General features: G+C 37.3%; 1 protein-coding gene across 17 annotated transcripts in view; it reads right to left on the bottom strand.

The window, feature by feature from the left end:
• The window catches only part of SEMA6D (semaphorin 6D), a 559989-nt gene that overhangs the window by 56780 nt on the left and 480534 nt on the right, over positions 1-22675 (bottom strand). Inside the window, exon 1 of one of the 17 annotated variants that reach the window (XM_019730703.3) lies at positions 533-628. The exons of 10 other annotated variants lie outside the window; for them this stretch is intronic. The gene's annotated coding sequence lies outside the window, so the exon portion shown is untranslated. Of the gene's footprint in view, positions 1-56; positions 463-532; positions 629-22675 lie in introns of those variants that run through there. 6 more of the 17 variants (XM_074327786.2, XM_074327792.2, XM_074327788.2 and 3 more) reach the window with 6 other exon arrangements.

The following is a 22675-nucleotide window of genomic DNA, read 5'->3' as shown; positions in this document are numbered from 1 at the left end:
GTCCGATCCCCAGCAGGCGCCCTGAGCATTAGCAAATCTTTACAAGAGGGTCTTACCTCATGGGGGGAGGCTGGTTTTTAAAAAAAAAAAGCTTGTCAAGCGCAAGGAAAAAAAATAAAGAAAAAATGAAAAATATACATGTATATCCCACTGTTTCTTTAGGTCTTGGCTTCCTCGATATAATCCTGAAACTCGCCACCACCAGTCCTTGCAGCAAAAACAGCAGCGGGACGAAGCGGGAGCAAAACAAATCGAGGCACGGCAAATGGTGTAATTCGATCCATCTCCAAGTCAATCCATCAGGCGAGCCGGAGCCTGGTTCCCTCCCCGACTCGGCACCTCGCAGCCCGGGGCCCACCCCCAGGCGCGGACTGCAGGAGGCGCGGGTGGCGCGGCGCGCTCGCCCTTTCCCGAGCTCCCCGGCCAGCGCCGCCTGGAGGCCCCCAGCCCGGCGCCGCGGCCCCGCTGACCCTTCAGTGGCCTCCGCGTCCCTCCTCCCCCGCGCTCTGCTGCGCACCCTCCTTCTCCCCACCTCTGAAGAGCTGCTCCTTCCAGCAACTCCCAGCGCCTGTCATCCAGCTCGCGGTGGCTGCTGCAGCCGGCGAAGCTGCCTTTTTGCTTTCCTTCTTCCTTCCCTGTTTTTCTCCCTCGCTCCCTCACTTTTCTTTTTCAGAGCTTTCCTCCAGACATCCAGAGGACAAATCATTGCAGCCCAGAGGAACTGCAGGCGCAGTTGCTCCGTAAAGTTCTGCCTTAGTTTCCTAATCTAAAAAAAAATTTTTAAGCACACCGTTACAAACCAGCCCCTATATTACCTTTTTCGCCCCCCCCCCATTTCTCTTTATAACCACTAAGCAAAACAGCTGGGGAGAAGCAATCAAACATTGCTTTATCTTTATAAAATACAGAAATTGCCTACTAAAAATCCCATTTCTACTTTGAATGAAAGCCATTCAGTACAGTATAATTTTGCAGGCTAATGAGCCGGTTTTACAGGCAAGTGTTTCGTGTAATATGTTGTGGGAGAAATGAAAATGTCCTTGAAGTGACATCATTTAAAATTGACTGTCACAAATGAAAGGGGAAAAAAAGTCACATATTCCAAAACAGAGGATGTAAATCCAAACTTCATTTCCAAGAACGGGCTGTGTTTTATTAATTTCCAGTTGAATTATGAATCACTGAGGGCGCTAAATGGCTGGAATGAACCATGATGCCCCTATTAAAAGAAAAAAGAAAGAAGAGAGGTTTTTCACCAAACTTTTAATTTTCATTTGAGTATATTTAATTACTGTAAAAGAGAGAAGAAGGGCAGAGAAAGGATTTTCCTTTCCTTGATGGTTCCTACTTTCTCCTCAGCACAATTAAATGTTTACATTTTTAAGGAAAATACCCTATTCTGAGTTGTTTCTGCATCTTCCACTGATAGCCTTGAAAAGGAACTCATAAAGGCACCCCAAGGGACTTGCTGCAGGACTCATCCTGTTTTCTCTGTAGTTAACACTTTGTTACCAAAATGAAGGAGGGAGGAGGAAGGGGTATCTTAAAATATAAACTCTTCCTGCTGTTCTTCCTATTGGAAGAAAGGGGTAGGGGGCGGAAAGAACAGCTTTGGCAATACTGCTGAGTTTTCTGTTGTTAAGGCTTTTGTTGGCTGGCTGACTGGTGTTTTTTGGTTGTGCTGGGCTCTGACATCATTACAAGTTACTTGGCAGTCAGGGCCCTTCCCCAGCCAACTTCTGACCCAGAAAGCTGTGCCTATTTTACCGGCATCCAGTTTTTCTGCATTTTCTCCGTCAAGGGAGCAAGCCCGGCTACATGCAGAGGGCTCTGCACTGAATGAAGATGCAAGGTGACCGGGGCTTGATGAGGAATCAAACTGCCATCCACCTGGAGGCAGAAAGCTCCCGAGCTGTCCTGTGTCTGCTGTAGCAGCAAAGCAAAGAAGTTCAATTCTCTAGATTCCCGAATTCTTTGCTGAAATTCTATGGCCAACTCTCCAGAGTGCCATCCCAGAGAATGCAGTTGACCCTACACTGAGTCCTTCAATCCAGGAATGATTCCAGAACGATATGCTGATGGGTCATTTTGAGCCAAAAATTAGACGTGTTTTCAGTTTCAATATCAGTCTAAATCTAAGAGCCAATTCCGGTGTTAGGTCCACCGGGGGAGGAGAAGTAGGGAAGTGAATAATCCACTGACGTCAAAAGACCGGTACTCTTTATCTTTTGGTAAGGATCAAAATATCACTCTTAAGGCTCATCATTTCCCTGGTTCCCAGAATCTTGACAGTCAGGATTGGTGAAAAAAAATGGCACTCTTTTTATTTGGATTTTCGTGGCAAGAATTCTAAGGAAACTGCTCACTCTTTATGCAGTTTATTTGCATTTGGCTCTTTCAATTGATTTTGCACACTGTTAACCTGCTAGCCCTGTTTACTTCTTTAGTCCAAGTCCTCCCCCACCATCACCACCACCACCACCACCTTATGCTGTATGCTCTAGCATTGCCCCACTGCTTGCAGCTCCCCACTGTGTCACATGTGTTTTAGGTTTCCGGGTCTTCACTTGTGGGGCCTCTGATGTCTGGGGTACTCTTTCCCCCTAATTTCATGTACTGTAATTTCTGCTTGTCTAGACTTTTAACAAAAATTTTGTGTAGGTGTCAAACTTTCCCTCATCCTGCTACCTATAACCTCTCTTCTGTACTCTCCTAGCAAATTCACTTAGATAACTTACCAAATTGATGGAAACATATCTGTTTAGGATGTTTTCCCTACTGGATTCTTCTTAACTGTAGGGATCTTGTCTTATCTACCTGGACAAGCACCAGTGCCTAGCAGTGCCTGGCATTTAATGGTCACTCAATACATATTTGTTAAACAGATCTGATCATGGAACCCACAACTTTTCCACACTCTTTTATGTGTCAAACCAGAGCGCATAGTCATCTCTAGATTGTACACTCCTCAAGAGTAGCGACTTATTCACCATATCCCCAGGGCAAGAAAGCATAGTACCTGTATAAGGGTATTTGTTCAATGAATGAATAATAAGGGAAGGAAAGGAGGGAGGGAGGGAGGGAGGAAGGAAGAGAGTAAGGAAGGAAGTATTTGGCTCTTTTCACACCCAGAAAGAGTACTTAAAGGGTTCAGTGCTATATAGATGGTTAGTCATTATGCTTTAGTGTTATCTGCATACATCTCCCATCAATGATATGTAGTAACTTAATTTACAACCTATGTTTTTGTTTCTTTACTTGAGGAGTAAAGTTCAGAATTTTATTTCTATGTTTCATTCCCAATCTAGTTTTAAGAATAAAAGCTATCTATGGGCCTGCCTGGTGGCTCAGGTGGTTAGAGCTCCATGCTCCTAACTCCGAAGGCTGCCGGTTCGATTCCCACATGTGCCAGTGGGCTCTCAACCACAAGGTTGCCAGTTTGACTCCTGCAAGGGATGGTGGGCTGCGCTCCCTGCAACTAGCAACGGCAACTGGACCTAGAGCTGAGCTGCACCCTCCACAACTAAGATTGAAAGGACAACAACTTGACTTGGAAAAAAGTCCTGAAGTACTACACACTGTTCCCCAATAAAGTCCTGCTCCCCTTCCCCAATAAAATCTTTAAAAAAAAAAATCAAAATGTTAACATTAAAGAGTTAATCTATAGATCTGTTTCAAATTTAAAAAAAAAAAGAATAAAAGCTATCTAAAAATTATAGAAAATGTGTAATAGTCAGTAAAAGTTTTCGTAACTGTAACAGTTATTAAACAAAGCATTAGAGCTAAATATATGCCAAACTCTGTTCCAAGCGTTTTACAAGTGTTATTATAACTCAACAAGTCTATGAGGTAAATACCATTATTATCTTCATTTTACAGAAGAGGAAGCTGAGGCTTAGAAAGTTTCAGTGACTTGCCTAAAGTCACACAGGTAGTAATTAAACAGGATTTGAACCCTACCTCTTACTTAGTTGTAATAGTGGTTAATAGTGAGATAAAAGTAATTAGCAATAGTGAACAGTGAAGGCTTTGGAACATTAGACAACCTGGATTCCAATCCAGACTCTTCCTCTCAGGAAAATTTATTTGACTACGCTGTGCTTCAGTCTTCTCATCTGTGAAACAGGGTTGATAACAATACTTCAGATGGATTTTACGAAGATGGAATGTGATAATGCATGTAAAGTGTTTAGCATCTTACCTGGAACACAGCAAACACTGAATAAATATTAGCCAATGTTACTCAATCTGCCCTGAAGGCAGTGCAATCTTAGAATCCTGCAGAATTAGATCAGAAAGTTAATCCAACCTCACGTCGAATGTGAGATTTAGGGAAAAGGTATATGGTACACAATAGATTTGCAATACATTTTTGTTTCATTCTATCTCCCACCTTCCCTCATCTATGAGTATATATAACGCAGATACACACACTATTCACTATCCAGTTGATATAAAATAACATTTTGTGTGAATTTTAATGAATGATACAGATTAGGATGCAGAATTTCATGTTTCAAAATAAAGAGATAGAGGTATTGAGATTTCAAAGGTAGCTACAGCTTCTGTGTTTACTTTAATTTGGAAAGCACACATAGTATTCCTTGCGTTCGCACATTATAGAAAGTGCTTTTGTGGCAAGGGATTGCTTTCAAAACTAATCTAAGCTCTCCATGACATGATAAATCATTAATAATATAGACCCAGATCTCAGCATCTGCATAGGCACAGCTGGCCTCCTTGTGTCAATAGTCTGCATATGAAAGTGACTCTGCCAAGATATTTCACTTTAATGAAAAATATTTATCATGGTAAATCTTCAACCTCAAGATTTTACTGACATAATTCATTTCTATCATTATGTACTATGAGAGTATACCACCACAGCTATGCTTATGCTTGGAATGATAAAAATGTGCTTTTTTAGTCATTTTGATTACTCTATCTTCGCATGAATAATTTTTGCTGTACACTCTGAGTAAAGGGACTGCACCGTGCTTTTATAGAAATGATAAATCAGTTACCTATCTAATTTTGCTAATGACTCCGCAGGTACACTGTGTGGAAGGATACTAGAGCTCAAGCCAAATGAAAACAATTAAGCTTCTTTTTTTTCCCCCATCAGAAAAATGAACAGCAAGTAGTCTTTAATAATGCTAGCTCTTCTGAAAACAGACAAGAGATGGGAATGCTATCACCATTTTATCAAAGGTGTTTTGAACAAACAGAAGCAAAATAAACTTTTTGGAACGAGGAGCACATAAAAAGATGATGACTCAGCCAGAATTGCTTAATTATACTTAAACGTACTTTGGGAAGGAATTCTTAGGATACAGAGAAACCAGTTTACATCCCAGCTGATCAGATAGATGTAAGGAAGCTGAGATGGTGTCAATTCCTGACAGTCTTCTCTCCACAAATTTACAGTAACCAAGCCTCTGACCTTGAAGAATTGGGGATGAATAGCATCCATTAAATGTTAGAATGTGTTAACAAAGGAGCAAGAGAAGGAAAATAACCAAAAGTAGTAGAGAGTTAGAACATTTTATCTGTTTAAATATTTTAAAATTTGTTTTTAAAAACAAACCTCCCTGCCTAATCTTATTTTCAATTTTGTTTTGTTTCGTTTTGTTTGTTTTTTTGCTTAAGCCAATGTTACAATTCAAATCAACAAAGGGAGTAGAAAGTAACTGGGTACCTATTACATCCCAGATACTGGCTGGCCACAATAACATCACTTAATTCTTCCCATAGCTCTTGGAGACAGACATCATTTAGGAACAAAGAAACCAGACTTGTTTAAGTTAACCATCTTGTCAGGGTTTTCAGCCCCATTAGATGATGGAGTTTGGGGTCTAATACAAGTCTGTGTGGCTTTCAAGCCTAATTTTCTTTCTAGGACACCATGCTATGAAAACATAAAAAGAGTATAGGTTTGGAAAAAAAATAAGTCTTGGATAACAAAAGAAATAAAAACATTTAAAAACCCACAACTAGATGCTCAAAGCTAGGTTAAAAATATGTGCTTCAATTTCTAATTCTTTGATAGTTTTTCCTTGTCACATACAAACTAGAGTCAGGAACTCTGCATTGGGATTTATAGAATAGTTTAAATCTCTGTACATTATATGCATTCTATTATGTATTTCTGAATTACGTATAAATAATGAGAAAAAAGACCTATTCAACAGCATATGAATTTATATTAAAATAAACCTTACTGGTTAAGCTACAAATGTTTCAGTTAACAGTTAGGATCATACAATTGCAACTTTTGCCAAAAAAAAAAAAAAAAAAAAGTCCTAATCACTGAATTCTGTATATTCAGTGAACTACTGAATTATGTAGAACTACAGACACAATTCATTGCTAGAAACCACCAGTGTGGTCAATCGGTTAAAAAAAAAAGAGAGAGAATAGGATTCTGGGTAATTTACATCTTTCCAAATAAAGGCACACAAAAGATATATTTATATTCTTTCCTTTTGCTTTCTCAGCTAAGATGTTTGCTATTATGGACATCTTATTAATATTGAATAGATTAGATTCATTAAAAACAATTACACTGCTAATATGCGAGGGCATGAAGGATAGTATGTGTGTGGGGGACAGGCAGAAGTTGACATTCTGGGATAAGAATCAATAGCAAACACTGTTCGCATTCTGCTGTGATTATAGGATTTGTCTAAAATCCCAAATGTCCTATTAAGCTGTGATGAAGTGGCAAGGCTCAGAAGCACGGGGCGGGGATACATTTGTCCAACACTATTTAAATCTGGGTCTGGGATATGATGTCACTGAATTAGCAACAACACAAACAAGGTGACAGGAGGTAATGGTCTCTCTGCCAGCCCCAGCTACAGGGGTTTCATTTATGTCCTAGAAGAAAGTTCGGGAGAAACGTACAGTTTGTTTAACCTTTGGTTAGTTTCACAAAGTGGTCTGCCCAAGTTCTCTTTGTCCGCAGATCACCTTGGCCTTTGAACCAAGAACCTATCTTCGGTTGACAGCCAGCAAGTAAAAACAATTAAGGCCCATACATTTTTATAACAGACTTTCTTCTCACGTTGGCCCTACCAATCAAGTTAGATTTAAACATTATTTGATTCACTTAACTATAGTCCAGGATGAGCTATTTGATGGCTGTCATTTAAAAGCTTAAACTGTGATGTGTGCTGAAAAAAATCACTTCAAACTTATATACTTAAGGAAAGCTTTAAAAAAGAGCCTCACAGAGTTTGCCATTGCCTGAATTTGTATTTTAATTACAAAGCCAAAGGAAGAAACTGTTTGGCTAAGAGCTTTTCTGGAAAATCCAGAAAGGCCCAGGACTATTTAAAGAAATTACAATATTTCTATGTTATAGATGTATTCAATGGTTGACTTTTTAAATCATATTGCATCTAGATCCATGCACATACACTGTGTGTGTGTGTGTGTGTGTGTGTGTGTGTGTGTGTGTGTGTGTTTCATCTAAAAGTTCCTGTTTAAAAGCTTTGTGATTTCTTTTGCTATATTAAAATCTTTGGAACTATGCTCATAAACTACCCCAATGTGTTCTGAATTTCTGGGTCATAATTGCAGAATAAACAGATTCATTTCTCATCACAAATTTTAATTAAGAATTCCAGTTATTCAATTATTTGCTAATGAATAATGCCTACTCAGTACCAAAGCATACTATTAAATATGTTTACTCAAAAGTATGTTTTATAAAGATAGTTTCCATGGCTCACTGTCTCATTTTTAAGTCATCAACTTTATATTATATAAAAAGAGGAAAATGCTGATCTCCTATTTTATTGAGATACATGGGAATTCAGGAGACAAGGACAGTCCATAATTGCTGGGAATAAATTAATTTAATATTAAAGTCTAGTCAGTCATGACTTCAGCTCCTCATAAATATCAAGCTACTGGATTCTGTGATTTAACTTTATTTAGATCACTTGATGAGGCTACCAGATTGCCCACTCATTGGCCAGGCTTTGCCTAGAAGAGGGGGCAGTGGAGGCAATGATTTTCCATATGTTTATTTGTTGGGCTTTTGAAAAAACTACCCCAGTCTGGGTTACTGATTCCTTAAATATGCTCTTGGTCCCCACGTAATAAGGGAATAATCAATTTTCTTGCTTTTGACTTATTTCTATCTTTCATGATGATGAACAAAAGATATAAATAAACAAACAAGTAAGCAACCCATTTTGATATTGGGTAAGTGTGCAGCATACAGAAGGGGGATATTTCTGGAAATTTCAAGCAAAGTTAACCCTTTCAAGTTAAATCACTAGAAACATAAAAGGCTGAGATAGACTATGTGCAGAGATGTTTCCCCTAAGAGACAGCGAGTTCCAAGGGAACAGGGGGCCTTCCAAATCAAATCAGGCATTACGAAATCCATCAAGGTGACAAGGAGATATCCCCCCAGATAAAGAATACAACTCAGGTGGAGGAGGGCAGGATCATTCACTCATTCTTCCTTGCATACATTCACTTCACCATTTGTTATTAATAACAGCAACCTGCTTTGTGTAAAGCACTGTGCAGAGATAAATGAGAAATACCTTGCATTTAGACAGCAACTTAAAGTTTGAAAAGCAGTTTTATCAGTCAGAGTCCTGGCAGGGAACAGATGGCACATTTGGCTTGGGTAATTTGAGGAGCCTTTAATAAAGGGACTATTTGTAAAGGTGTGGGCAGAGTGCAGGGAAACCACTAGGGAGAGTTACCAGGGGCTTGACGACCAAGGAGCCAGAGGAGGGAGCGATTAGCAGAACCTGAGACATAGTGGTGATGTGGAGAGGACCCCTTTGCTTAGAGGTCAACATCTAGAGGTACAGGGTAGAGAAAAATGACAGAGAGTGGATCTGGTGGAGCAAATGGAAATTCACTATTTAATTTTATTTTGATTCTTATAGAACACTAGGTGGTAGGGACCCTAATTTTTTACACGAGAAAACTGAAAGTAGGAGATTTGCTTTTCATGACTTATACAGCAGAGCCAGAACTCAAATCCGAGTCTTCTGAATCTAAGTATGGTGCTCATCACACTGTCTCCCTATTCCCTCCCCCTTTGCTTGCCTTATTACACACATTACTATGTTTTATCACCTACTAAACTGAGCTTCTTGAAAGAAAGAGAACTAGGTCTTTGTATTATTAGTGTCTAGAATAGTGACTGGGACAGGAACCCTGGAGACATCTGATGGAGGGAATAATGAGAGAGAGTGTGCAAGCTAACTGGTGACACAGATGTGCCAGAGGCTAACTTCATGCATGGCAGAATGCTGTAAATGCTAAATCCCGAGGTGGAGGGAGAGTGCTGTAGAAAGACAGAAAAGGGGGAAATGAATAATAGTTGGGTTGTAAACGACTTCAAGACGTGGGGTCATATGAGCTGAGCCAAACACACTGAAAGACAAGTGTCAAAGGTAGAGGACTACAACCAAGTTATTGTGGGCTGAAGCAGGAGAGGGTGTGAGGGCCTGGCGTAGCTGGGCATGATGGGCATTCTTGGAGACAAGTAGTAGGAAATACGACTGGAAGGACAGGATTGAATCATTGTATGGAATTTCTGAATTGGTACTTGGGGTGTTTAGAAGACATAGATTTGTGAGGAAAAGATGATCATAATCTAGGCTGTACTTTGAGAGACAATATTAAAACCAGAGGGAGCAACAGATTGAAAAAGCAGGAGGTTTCAGAAATGAGGATGCCTAGTGTAGTGGTCAGGACAAAAGATGACTTCAGTGGAGGTAGAATCAATAGAAAAGTAGGAATATATACCAGAGACACAGTAGAGTGGGCTGATGTTTGAATGTCAGAGGTGGGGGTGTGTTTGAATGTTGGGGTGGGTAGGGGAGATTTTTTCCAAGTTTCTTAGTATGACTTTAAGAAAAGTTGTATTATTTTAGGAGATTGAGATACAGGTGGTAGAGCAAGTTTGCATGGGGCATTACTGAGTTTGGTTTTGGATAAGTGGAGCTTATAAAGTGCCTGCATGGTGTCCGTGAAGGGATGCCCAGTGTTGGAAACTTATTATAATTACAGTTAGTAGACTGGGGATTTTTTCTATTTTCCAAAAAAACACCAAAATCTAAATGAGCCAAATACATACAAGAAAGTAAGAGGAAATCTAGTTTTTATCAAATGACCTAGGTTAGCCTACATGCTCGCTGAAGTCTTATGTGCTCAGAAACACTGAAATGAGAAACTTTAATCCTTTCCACTCCTGCATTGTTTCTCCAACATGGAAACTATACAGTGGCGAATTACAGAGTTATTCCCATTCCTCGCTCATGTCTTACAAACAGGAAAAGTATTTTATCTAATACCTTTTTAAGTTGAGTTTCAGTGATACTTTTTCAGCCTGGCATTTTTATAGAAAATGTGAATGGATACTTTCAAAATGTTTTGTGAAACTATCCAAAACAATTATTTTAGAAATATTAGGGGAACTCTGGTCTTACTGTGGTGTAGATTAGAAAGATGTCCCCAAATTAATTTAGTTAAACCATTATGGCTCCACGTAAAATTAGCCATCCTTAGGCTCTGATTATCAATATTGGCTGCTGAAGTCTAAACGAACTTAGAGAAATTCAGTTCAGTGGCTTCTTTTCTCAATTATCTTAACACGGACATCACCATTTTACTTGATTTGAAATGTTAACATGAAATATAATAGAGAGTGGATCATTTCAGAGTAAGAAATCACATCTTGACAGTCAGATGATAAAATGCTATAACCATAAAGATTAGATAGCTTCTAATTCTCTTTACAAAAAATTCTGGAAAAAAAAGAATATGACTTTAATTCTTCAAGCATAGTTTTTATTTAGAAAAAGAAAGTATATGAAAAGAGAGTGTTGGAGCCATGTGCTTCATAATATTATTTAGTGGTCATGGTGAGCTTTGAAGTAACAGTACTTTCCAGACAATTTATAATGTAATAATTATAGGAAAACGACACTTTAGTTTTTCTTATGGTGATTAGTTTCTTCATTTATATTATGTAGGCCAATTAAAAATGTGTGGTGTTCTCCTAATATTTAAGGGAGAAAGATAGGTGGGGGAAAGAGGGAAGGGCAGCAAAAAAAAAAAAAAAAAAAAAAAGAGTGACAGAGTAAAAGAAAAGGAAGGCAAATGAGAGATCTAATTAAATTTAATGGCACACTTCCAAGAGAAAGATAAAGTCTTTAGTAACATCTGCAGTTTCAATTTTCGAACTGCACGTACTTACATTGACAAGACTTTACTTTTTTTCCCCTTTTATTATTTGCTATTAATGGGAGGAGCAATAAAATAGATATAAGTATTTGTTAATTTCATGCAAACCATTTCAAATTACACAGAATGTCATAGAATTTATACTTAATTACACGCGCAACCTTTGTATTAAAAACATCACTTTATTACTCTCTATAAACATTTTATGGACCCGTTTAGTTTACGGTTAAATTAAGAGGAATGAAAGGCAGGGATAAGCTATAAAGGATTCTTCCCTCATCTTTTAAACTGCCTTCATTTGAACCGTAATTTAGTGCTACGTATATCTGAGCAATCCAAGAGTGAAGATGGAGCAAATCTACCACTTGTATGATTCAGTCAAACGTTGAAAAAGTAGTGTTTGGCTTTTGATGAATATTTAATATGCCAGAGAGCTCTCAAGACTCCGCTTCAGCAGTGAGACCTGGAGCAGTTTGCAGCAGAGACTGAATTGCGCATATGGCCTCCTGAGTTCCCTCTGCCACTTTTCTTCCTCTGATATTCCTTAAGTTGCAGAGAGGTACAAAAACACAACATCCTGTTGCCTAAACACTCTCCAATGTGTGCTCTGTGAGTGACGTAGATTACGAAAAGGACTCTAGGGCTGAGGCAGTCCCCACTCTGGAAAAGGAGTAGGGTTCCCCTGGTTTGAGGCCTTGGAAGCACAGCTATCCAGAAAAGGGTTCTGACTCCCTGGTGATGGGTTAAGCCTTGAGGGCTTGATGGAAAGCCAACATTTTTTACAGTACAGCATAGAATTTGGCTGCATAATTCTCCACTGTGTAGCTTCCAGGTTGGAAGAAACAGTCCAGGAGTGGGAAGGATTAAAGTTTCTCCCTTCAATGTTTCTGAGCACGCAAGACTTCAGAGAGCATGTAGGCTAACCTAGGTCATTCGATGAAAACTAGATTCCCTCTTACTTTCTTGTTTGTATTCGGCTCATTAAGATTTTGGTATTTCTCTGGAAGATAGTTTCTGCCAAAGTAAGTACCGATTTGAGCACCTTGTCTCTTGCCTCTTTTTTTTTTTTTTTTTTTTTTTTACATGTTGTTTCTTTTTTTTCTTTTTTCTTTTTTTTTTCTTTTTTATTAAATTTATTGGGGTGACAATTGTTAGTAAAATTACATTGCCTCTTGATTGGTACAGGCCAATGTGGGAGAAGAATACAGGATTTTCACAGAGGACTGGTCTTAGGTATTTCTGCAAGTCAGAGGGATTGGAAAAGCACTGGTGGGGATGGCCTGATGTGATTAACAAGTGATTCTCAGGTTGAAATGGGAAATGGGGAGTTTTTGGGTAAACATAACTAAGGAAGAATGAGTTCTAGAACTCTCTGCTAAAGATTATGAAAATCATTAAGTCTTATGTTATTCAATTGTTTAATTAAGGTAAGAGCAAAGAGCACAGATTTTGTCTTTTTGCTTAGCTTTGATATCCTAATAATTCCAAGTTTCAGTTTCCTCTTCTTTAATGTTGAGATAATTTTTTTTTTGAGATAATGTTTAACATGAGGTTATTGTTAGGAGTAAAGTAATTAATGTTTGTGAGAACATTACGTACATTTTATAGAGTAAAACTGTAAAACTCTGTATTAAACTTAGATATTACTAAAATCCCATAACCAACCTGGTGGCCATATGAAAATCACATAGGATGCTTTGTTAAATGATATGTGCCACCCCTGCCTCTTTTCCTTCCCCATTATGATCTGTCTCTGCAGTGTGCTTCTTCTCTTCTTCTCTTCTCTTTCACTGAGTACGACTGCTTTAGTGATCCACTGTTATACTGTGTCCCTTCAGAGTAATAAAAAGAGTTAAAGTAACTGCCTCCAGCAGTTAGAGCTAGAAAGCAGGGACCATAATTATATCCTTAGTGGCTAAATATATATTTATTGAATGGACAGGTTGAGTGATAACACAGAGATTAGCAACAGAAAGGTTAATGTATTTCTAGTACTGTAATACATCTTTAAAAAAAGTTAAATAAATCTTGGGTACAGCTCTGAAACAAAACTAGAATAGGATAATTCTTTAACATGGTCAAAATGTAAACTGCTTATATCAAAATCCAGTATAGCTCTTAGTGGTAAACTACCAAGAATTCTTCTTAAAGAAAAAAAAAGCCGTAGATATCAGTCATCAATTGATATATTATGTACCATGATTTTGAATGTGCTAGCCAAAGCAATAAGTCAAGAAAGTGAAATACAGTCATAAATATTAAAAAGTAGGAGGCAAACATTGTAAATTTTTTAGAAGGAATGAGAGTTTAGCAAGGTTAATAGTTTATAAAATAATGCAAAAATCACTAGCTTTCCTATGTACCTAATACCACACAAATATTATTGCAACATATAATGGGGAAAATATTATATCCCATTCTAAAGGCAAATTAAACATAGATCACCTGAGGATAAACTTGGAAAGAAGTGTGCTGGACATATGTGAAGAAAACTATAATGCTCCTGAGAGAAACATAAACGAGTACAAGTAAATGAAGAACCAGACTTTATCCCTATGTAAGAAGTCTCATGGTGATAAATATGTCTGTGAGCTTTAAATCCAATCTCCAAATACAGTGTAATTGTAATTAAATTCTCAATGCTTCCTCTTTGTGAGAGATATTAAAGACTGCTTTTCAAAAAACACAATTGTAATTGTAATATATGACTTGTTTGAATAATTCTGGATGGAGAAAGTAATTGTTGCCTGCTTGTGTAATAACGTGTTTTAAAGCTACAACAAATAAAATAGTGCTACAACAAATAATAATGCAGGAAGAAACATCTAAGTCAATGGAACAGAGTAAAGCTCAGGGATAGATGCAGATTTTAATATAAAAGCTAAATCATTTAAATATGCAAATTAAAATATAAGTATGGTAGCATTTCAAGCAACAGGTAAAAGATAAATTATTAAATAACCAAGTTGAAACAACTGGTTATCCATTTTGGGAAAAAAAGCTAGAATCTTACTTGATACTTCATTGCCCACCAAAAAATAAATTTCTATTGGATCAAATATCTGAATTTTCAAAAGAGATTATAAGAAAGTATAAATGGTTATTTCCACAAACCTAAAGTAGGGAAAGAATTTCTAAATATGATGCAAAACCAAAAATCACAGAGAAATACACTGATTTTTTTACCGCAAAAATATAAAATATACAGTGAAAAACAATAAAACTTGAAAACACCAATTTAAAACCATTTATAACATAAGAACAAGAGCTGTATGGGGATGTAATTCACATACTAAAAAGTTTACTCTTTTAGAGCATACAATTCAGCGGTTTTTAGTACGTTGTTAGAGTTGTGCTTCCATCACAGTCTAATTCCAATATGTTCTCTTCACTCAAAAAAGAAACCCTGTACCCATCAGCATCCTTCCCCTGCCCCTGATAACCACTAATCTACTTTCTGTCTCTAGATTTGCCTATTCTGGACATTCCATATCTGACTCCTTTTACTTAGCATAAAGTTTACAAGGTTCATACATATTATTATCAAGTATCAATACTTTATTCTTTTTATGGCTGAATAATGTTCCTTTGTATGGATATACCACATTTGTTTACTCATTCATCAGTTTATGGACATTTGTGTTGTTTCCACTTTTTTGGCTGTTATGAATAGTACTGCTATGAACATTTATATACAAGATTTTCCATGGGTATATGTTTTCATTTCTCTTGGGTATATACCTAGGAGTTGAACCCTGTGTTTAATTTGTTGAGGGACTGCCAAACTGTTTTCCACATTGGTTGCATAATTTTATATTCCTACCAGCAATGTATGAGGGTTTTAATTTTTCTACATCCTCATCAATGTTCTCTACTCTTTTTTTGAATATAGCCATCTTGGTGTTCAACAGTAGCTCACTGTGGTATTACTTTGCATTTTTCTAATGATTAAAGATGTTGAAAAAAAGATGTTGAATATCTTTTCATGTATTTATTGGTCACTATATATTTTCTTTGGAGAAATCTCTATTCAAATTCTTTGCCTATTTTAAAATTGAGTTATTTACATTTTTATTAATGAGTCATAAGAGATCTTTATATATTAAGGACAAAAATCCCTTACCAGATATATGATTTGCAAATATTTTCTGTCATTCCGTAGGTTGCCTTTTTACTTTCTTGATAGTGTTCTTTGAAGCACAAATATTTTTAATTTTGATGAAGTCCAATTTCTTTTGCATTTTGTTGCTTCCACTTTTTCTGTAATATTTAAGAAACCATTGCCTAATCCAAGGTCCCAGACTTTACTCCTATGTTTTCTTCTAGGAATATAGTAAGTTTAGCCTTTACATATAGAACTATGGTCCTTTTTGAGTTATTTTTATATGGTATGAAGTAGGGCTTCCAGTTCATTCTTTTGTATGTGGGAGGACTAATATTCTTAATATATAAGTGTACTTCAGTAAGAAAAGATACAAATATGTCAATAATAAAATGGGCAAATGATACTGAGCAGGTAATTTCAACCAATTGACTTATAAAAAGATATCAACTTCAACAGTAATCAAAATGCAAATTAAAACAAGAAGTTACCATTTATATTCAATAAGATTTGCATTAATTTAAAAGAATGATAAAATTCAATGTTGAGGATGTATGGAGACACGAACATTCTTGCACATGTTATGGGATCAATTTGGGACTATGTATCTGAATGCAAGTTGTGCTTATCCTTTTAACCAGTAGGTTCATCTCTGTGAATTAATTCTTTAAAAAAGAATTAAGCAACTGTACAAAACATAGGTATACGTAGGGTTATTTATAATAGCAATAAGTTTCAAACAACATAAATACCCATCAGTAGGGGAATGTGTATTCAGTCAGTGGAATACTATACAACTATTTAAAGTGATGGAGCATATTAACATTTGTGCATAGAAATACACCCACTATCTACTAAGAATAAAGATAGGCTATAGGAAAGCTTATTTCACATGCTTCTATTTTTTTTTTATTGGGGTGACAATTGTTAGTGAAATTACATAGATTTCAGGTGTACAATTCTGTATTATGTCATCTATAAATCCCATTGTGTGTTCACCACCCAGTGACAGTTCTTCCATCATCATATATTTGATCCCCCTTACCCTCATCTCCCACCCCCCCACTCCCCTTACCCTCTGGTAACCACTAAACTATTGTCTGTGTCTATGAGTTTTTGTTTCTCATTTGTTTGTCTTGTTCTTTTGTTGTATTTGTATACCACATATCAGTGAAATCATATGGTTCTCTGCTTTTTCTGTCTGACTTATTTTGCTTAGCATTATACTCTCAAGATCCATCCATGTTGTCACAAATGTTCCTATATCATCTTTTCTTACCGCCAAATAGTATTCCATTGTGTATATATACCACAACTTCTTTATCCATTCATCTATCGAAGGACATTTTCGTTGTTTCCATGTCTTGGCCACCGTAAACAAAGCTGTAATGAACATTGGAGCACATGGGTCTTTATGTATAAATGTTTTCAGATTTTTTGGGTAGATACCCAGGAGAGGGATTGCTGGGTCATATGGTAATTCTATTCGTAATTTTTTGAGGACCCTCCACACTGCCTTCCATAATGGCTGCACCAGTCTGCATTCCCACCAACAGTGGATGAGGGTTCCTTTTTCTCCACAGCTTCTCCAACACTTGTTACTATTTGTCTTGTTGATGATAGCCATTCTGACTGGGGTGAGGTGACATCTCATTGTGGTTTTGATTTGCATTTCTCTGATGATTAGTGATGTTGACCATTTTTTCATATGTCTATTTGCTATTTGTATATCCTCTTTGGAGAAATGTCTCTTTAGGTTGTCTGCCCATTTTTCAATTGGGTTGTTTGTTTTTTTGTTGAGTTTCATGAGTTCCTTGTATATTTTGGATATTAGCCCCTTATTGGAGGCACTGTTTGCAAAAATCTTCTCCCATTCAGTTGTTTGCCTCTTTATTTTGTCGATGGTTTCTTTTGCTGTGCAGAAGCTTTTAAGTTTCATATAGCCCCATTCGTTTATTTTAGCTTTTACTTCCATTGCCTTTGGAGTCAAATTCATAAAGTGCTCTTTGAATCCAAGGTCCATAAGTTTAGTAACTATGTTTTCTTCTATGCAGTTTATTGTGTCAGGTCTTATGCTTAAGTCTTTGATCCATTTTGAATTAATTTTGGTACATGGTGACAGATAGCAGTCCAGTTTCATTCTTTTGCACGTGGCTATCCAATTCTCCCAGCACCATTTATTGAAGAGGCTGTCTTTCCTCCATTGTATGTTTTTAGCTTCTTTGTCAAAAATTATCTGTCCATATTTATGTGGTTTTATTTCTGGGTTCTCAATTGGTCTATGTGTCTGTTTTTCTGCCAATACCATGCTATTTTGATTATTGTACACATGCTTCTATTTTTGAAAAACAAAACCAAAATGAAGTATGTGTGTGTGTATATATATGTATTAAAAATCCCAAGCTCTTTTTTTGTAATTGGGGAAAATTGGGGGACAGTGTGTTTCTCCAGGGCCCATAAGCTCCAAGTAGATGCCCTTCAATCTAGTTGTGGAGGGTGCAGCTCAGCTACAAGTCCAGTTGCCGTTTTCAATCTTTAGTTGCAGGGGGCGCAACCCACGATCACATGCGGGAATTGAACCGGTGACCTTGTTGTTGAGAACTCGCGCTCTAACCAGCTGAGCCATCCAGCCCCCAAAATCCCAAAGTTTTTGAAACAGGTAATCTTCTTTCTTCTACACACTCCCATGTACTATCACAAACCTTTGTTCTTTCATCAAGCAGAAATTAATTTTAGTAGCAGAAAAAACTCAATCTTTATTAAGAAAATCTAAAACCTTGTAAAACTTTTGAATGTATTTTCACATATGCACAAATAAAATTATCCCATCTTCCCCGCATACATAAAACTATCCCATCTTCCCTCCTCTCACAAAACACGCATTATATCATAGTCATTTTTTGGAAGCTGACAAACATTCTGCTCTAAGAGGGTGATTGGAAAGTAGGAATATCTTAAATTGAGTTTTCTTGGTTTTCCTCTGTTTTCTTTTCTTCCTCAAACATATCCCTTCCTTTCCTACTGAATTGATGCTAAATGCTACATGTTTAGGCATGGCTTGGAGGGACAGCCACTACTCTCTGTTGCTGGTAGCTTATGTTTCCAAGATTCAGTTTGCCAATCTGTTAATAAAAAGAGTGCCAAATGTCTAAGGTCTTTTTAAAAAGTAATTTAGTATAGTGGAAAGAGCACTGCATAGAGACCAATAAAGCCAGGTTTATATCCCAATTACATTCCTTAATAGCTGTTTGACCTTGGAAAAGTTACTCAATTTGATGAGTTTTAATTTCCTCATGTATAAAATAGGAATAATATTAATCCTCATAGGGTTGGTAAAGACTTAAATGAGATAACATTGACAAAGTACTCAGCATAGTGCTTGGCACATAGTAGGCTTACAGTAAATATTAAGTCTTGTGCTCTTTTATCTAAATCCTATGGTTATATGGAGGTTAGTTTCACAGATGAAATACTGGTACTAACTGAATCATTTGAATAAAAAGAGAAGTGAAATAAAGGTCTTTGAAAGGCTGGCATGGGCTTACCCTTCTCATTTTCACTAGGCTGGGTACAGAGTAGGTGTTCAATAAATTGCCTAGATAATTAGCATAAAAACAATTTAGGAATTATTCTTTATTCATATTCTCCCTCTTTTATAATCAGTCACTTCCCTTAAGCCTGTCTTTGCTCTCACAGCCATTTTTAAATTTAAGTTTATTGAATGATACAATGGAGAATGTTTCAGCTCCTACTTTGGGGTTAGTGGTAGGCTATAGCTGGGTCTGCAAAGCCATATTACTAGGAACCTAGTTAGTCTCACTTTATATGAGGCCAATATGTGTGATAGATTGTAACAACTTTGATAAATAGTAACTGCATGGGATGTTGCATTGACAAAGATGCTGTAGCTGCAGGAAGACATATGGGGGAAGAGTACTATGATTGATTAGTTATGCCTGCCATGGGTATAGCAATAGAAACTAGATGCCTGTGTGCCATGTATTTCTATTTCATATATGTGAATCAGCTACACCAGAGAAATAAACGGAGGAAGGGAAAAAGTAACAGGTAATTTCCAGACAGGAAGGGAATAATCAAGTTTATAAATGTTTCTCACTTAGTAGATTCACATTTTTAGGTTTCATCTATATCAAAATTTTTTTCATTTCCCTCTTGAGAAGTTTTCCCTGGTAGGAAGATTTTAGTAGCCATGCTGTAAGAAGTCTTAAGAGAGTTTTATTTTTATTGCTAAAGGTTTGCAGTAGAAGTAAAAAGCGTTTATAAAATTTTGTTCTTGCCATTGGAGAGTTTGATCATTTTGTCTGTTAAATAACATCTAAGCTTACACTGGCCTTCTTTTTCTCATTTTTCATCTCTTCCATTGGTTACATAAAGAGATGTAGAACATCTAAAATAGCTTGCACTTAAATGTTTATTGACCAGTCCCCACTTCACTGTGAGCACTGTTCAAATGTTAAATTTCATGGATTATGCAAAAGATATGTAACCCCAAAGGAATCTCACTAAACCCATATTTTAATAGTGGGAAGTAGCTATTTTGAGGGAAATTTTAAGGGTACCTAGTTTCTACAGACACGTTAAAGATCAAGTGATTTCTGAAAGAATAGACTCAATATTGAATGATTCTGAAGATCATTTATGGCTAAGTCTTCTATTTCACTGACGGGAAAACGGAGGCCCAGGGAATTTAATGATCCGTTGGCCTTAGTGAGTTAGGTAAGCATCATGTTGAAATGGAATCCAAGTCTCTCGAGACCCAGTCATAGCATTTTCTACCAAATGTTACTGCCCCTGAAAAGAGCTGTGTCAGAAATAAGATGATAAGTATGAGGTCTGACAATTAAGTTTGCAAACTTGTTGCAACGATGTTGCTAACCTTTTTTGATGTCAGAGGGATTATTCATTATGAATTTGTACCAACCGGACAAAAGTTAACCAAGTTTACTGTTTGGAAGTGCTGAAAAGGCTGCGTGAAAAAGTTAGACGACCTGAACTTTTCGCCAACAATTCATGGCTTTTGCATCACGACAATGTACCAGGTCACATGGCTCTGTCTGTGAGGGAGTTTTTAGCCAGTAAACAAATAACTGTTTTGGAACACCCTCCTTACTCACCTGATCTGGCCCCTAATGACTTCTTTCTTTACCAGAAGATAAAGGAAATATTGAAAGGAAGACATTTTGATGACATCAGGACATCACTGGTAATATGATGACAGCTCTGATGGTCATTCCAGAAAAAGAGTTCTAAACCTGCTTTGAAACGTGGACTAGGCGCTGGCATCGGTGCACAGTTTCCCAAGGGGAGTACTTCGAAGGTGACTGTAGTGATATTAGAAATATGATATGTATCAGTTTTTCTAGGATGAGTTTGTGAGCTTCATTATCAGACCTCATATACGTATTAAGCATGCTAGGAGGCTTGTCTAAGGGAAAAGGTGAGTAGGTTGAAGTGGAAAAATGAAGAAGATTGAATTAGTTATAAACATAAAATCAGATTAACTAGAATTAATCTCAAATCAGTAGAGCTTCTCAATATAAGGAAGAGATATTTTGAAAGAGACCGAGTGACAATTGAAAAACAAACAAAGGGCTGAAGGGGTTTTGGACACTGAATTCTAACAAATATAGTTTATTGGGTTAGTATCTGAAAATAATTAGAAGTTAGAACTAAAATAGAATTGACTTTGAAATCCAATGAATATTAGTCAATAATCAACCAATGGGAAAAAATTGCTATGAGAGAAGAGGCAAGGGATGACAATAAACCATTGTGGTGGACACTCTGGGTGTCCTGAGAAGTTTTTATGGGGAGTTCAGAAAGGACAGCTAGACAGGACTTGCTCTTCTTAGGAGAGTAGGAGAACTGCTAACCCTGAGGATGCCTACCCTGAGACGCTAACCCTGAGACGCTAACCCTGAGACGCTAACCCTGAGAATGCCTACCAGGACACCCCTGTGAACAGTCACGGCTTTCCTGCGCTTCTCCACTCTGCCAGTGAGGAGAGACATTCACGCACATCCCATTCCCAGGTTTCCAGCAAGTTCACAGATAGGCATTGCCCTTGCCTTTCTGGAACCAGGGAAAAGCAGCAGACACATTCTGTATGCTCTTTAAAACCTGGGCCTAATGTGAGAGTGACAAGGGCAGTAAATACATCCTTTTCCCTATTTGGTAAGTTTACACAAATGTATTGGACACTTATGAAGAGCCAAGGGAAGTGTGCCATGACATAGTAAGAGGGGCCTGGGTAGGACTTACAAGGTGATGGTGATGATGATGATGATGATGATGATTATGGTGATGATTATGGTGATGATGATAAAAATAATAATAATAATAACAGCTTCCATGCACTGAGTCCCTATTGTGTCAAGTACTTAATTACTTTACAAATGTTAATCTTTGTAACAAATCTATGAGACAGGCATTATTATCAGCAGTGTTATATGTACATTGTATGCGCAGGCAGTCCCTAGAGCAGTGGTTCAAAGGCCAGGTCTATCACCACCGGTGCGTCTTAGAGAAAATAACTAAACAATCTCTCAGTTTTCATGTGAAAAATGGGAGTATTAATCCCTCATTGTAGGGTTGTTGGTGAAGTGCTTTTCACAGTACTAGGCCTCCAAGAAGCTGCAGAGCAGATGTCAGAGCCTTACCACTGACTCCATCTTTTCTCTTCATTTTGGCAGCAAGGGAAGTCACTAGGAGCTTTCGCCAAGTTTTCTCACCACAGAGAAACCCTCTTGCTTCCCTCTCCCACCCCTAGTTCTAAAAATAGCTGCTGAGAGCTGCAATCCATGACAGCAATGTCTAAAGTGTGTTGTTCAGGCTCAGAGAAACCCCCAGAAGTCCCTCTTCCCTCTTGAACTTAGCAAGAGACCTTGTTGCTCAGGAGAGTTTCAGAATTTAGCATCAGACAACTTTGAGTTCTGGTGGAGATTGCAGAACTTCAAACCAACACTTGGAGTAAATAATATAACCCGGTAAGTTTGAAAGCTGGGTCCTCTAAAGAGACTTTGGATTGAAAACAAGTTTTTAAGTTCCTAATAAAAGCCAGGGAAAAGTGGAGTTCAGATCATCTTCTTAACCCATCAACTGCTGTCAAGGGAGCGCTGGCGGTGAGTGAGGAGAAGATTTCCCTTGTGTTAAGGAAAAATGTATTTCCTAGTGCGTCGAGGAGAGAATTAGCATAGACATACATGAACTGTTGTATATATATATATATATATATATATATATATATATATATATATATATATATATATATACTTTCTTGCAACAAATGCTGGAAAATGTGCCCTACCAATGATCTGATTGTAACAA

This window comes from Rhinolophus sinicus, chromosome 3, assembly GCF_057876585.1.
Source record: "Rhinolophus sinicus isolate RSI-liver-muscle chromosome 3, RSI-T2T, whole genome shotgun sequence".
Lineage (NCBI taxonomy): Eukaryota > Metazoa > Chordata > Mammalia > Chiroptera > Rhinolophidae > Rhinolophus > Rhinolophus sinicus.
The sequence above is the reverse complement of the archived record's forward strand: the minus strand, read 5'-3'. Positions and strand labels throughout refer to the sequence as shown.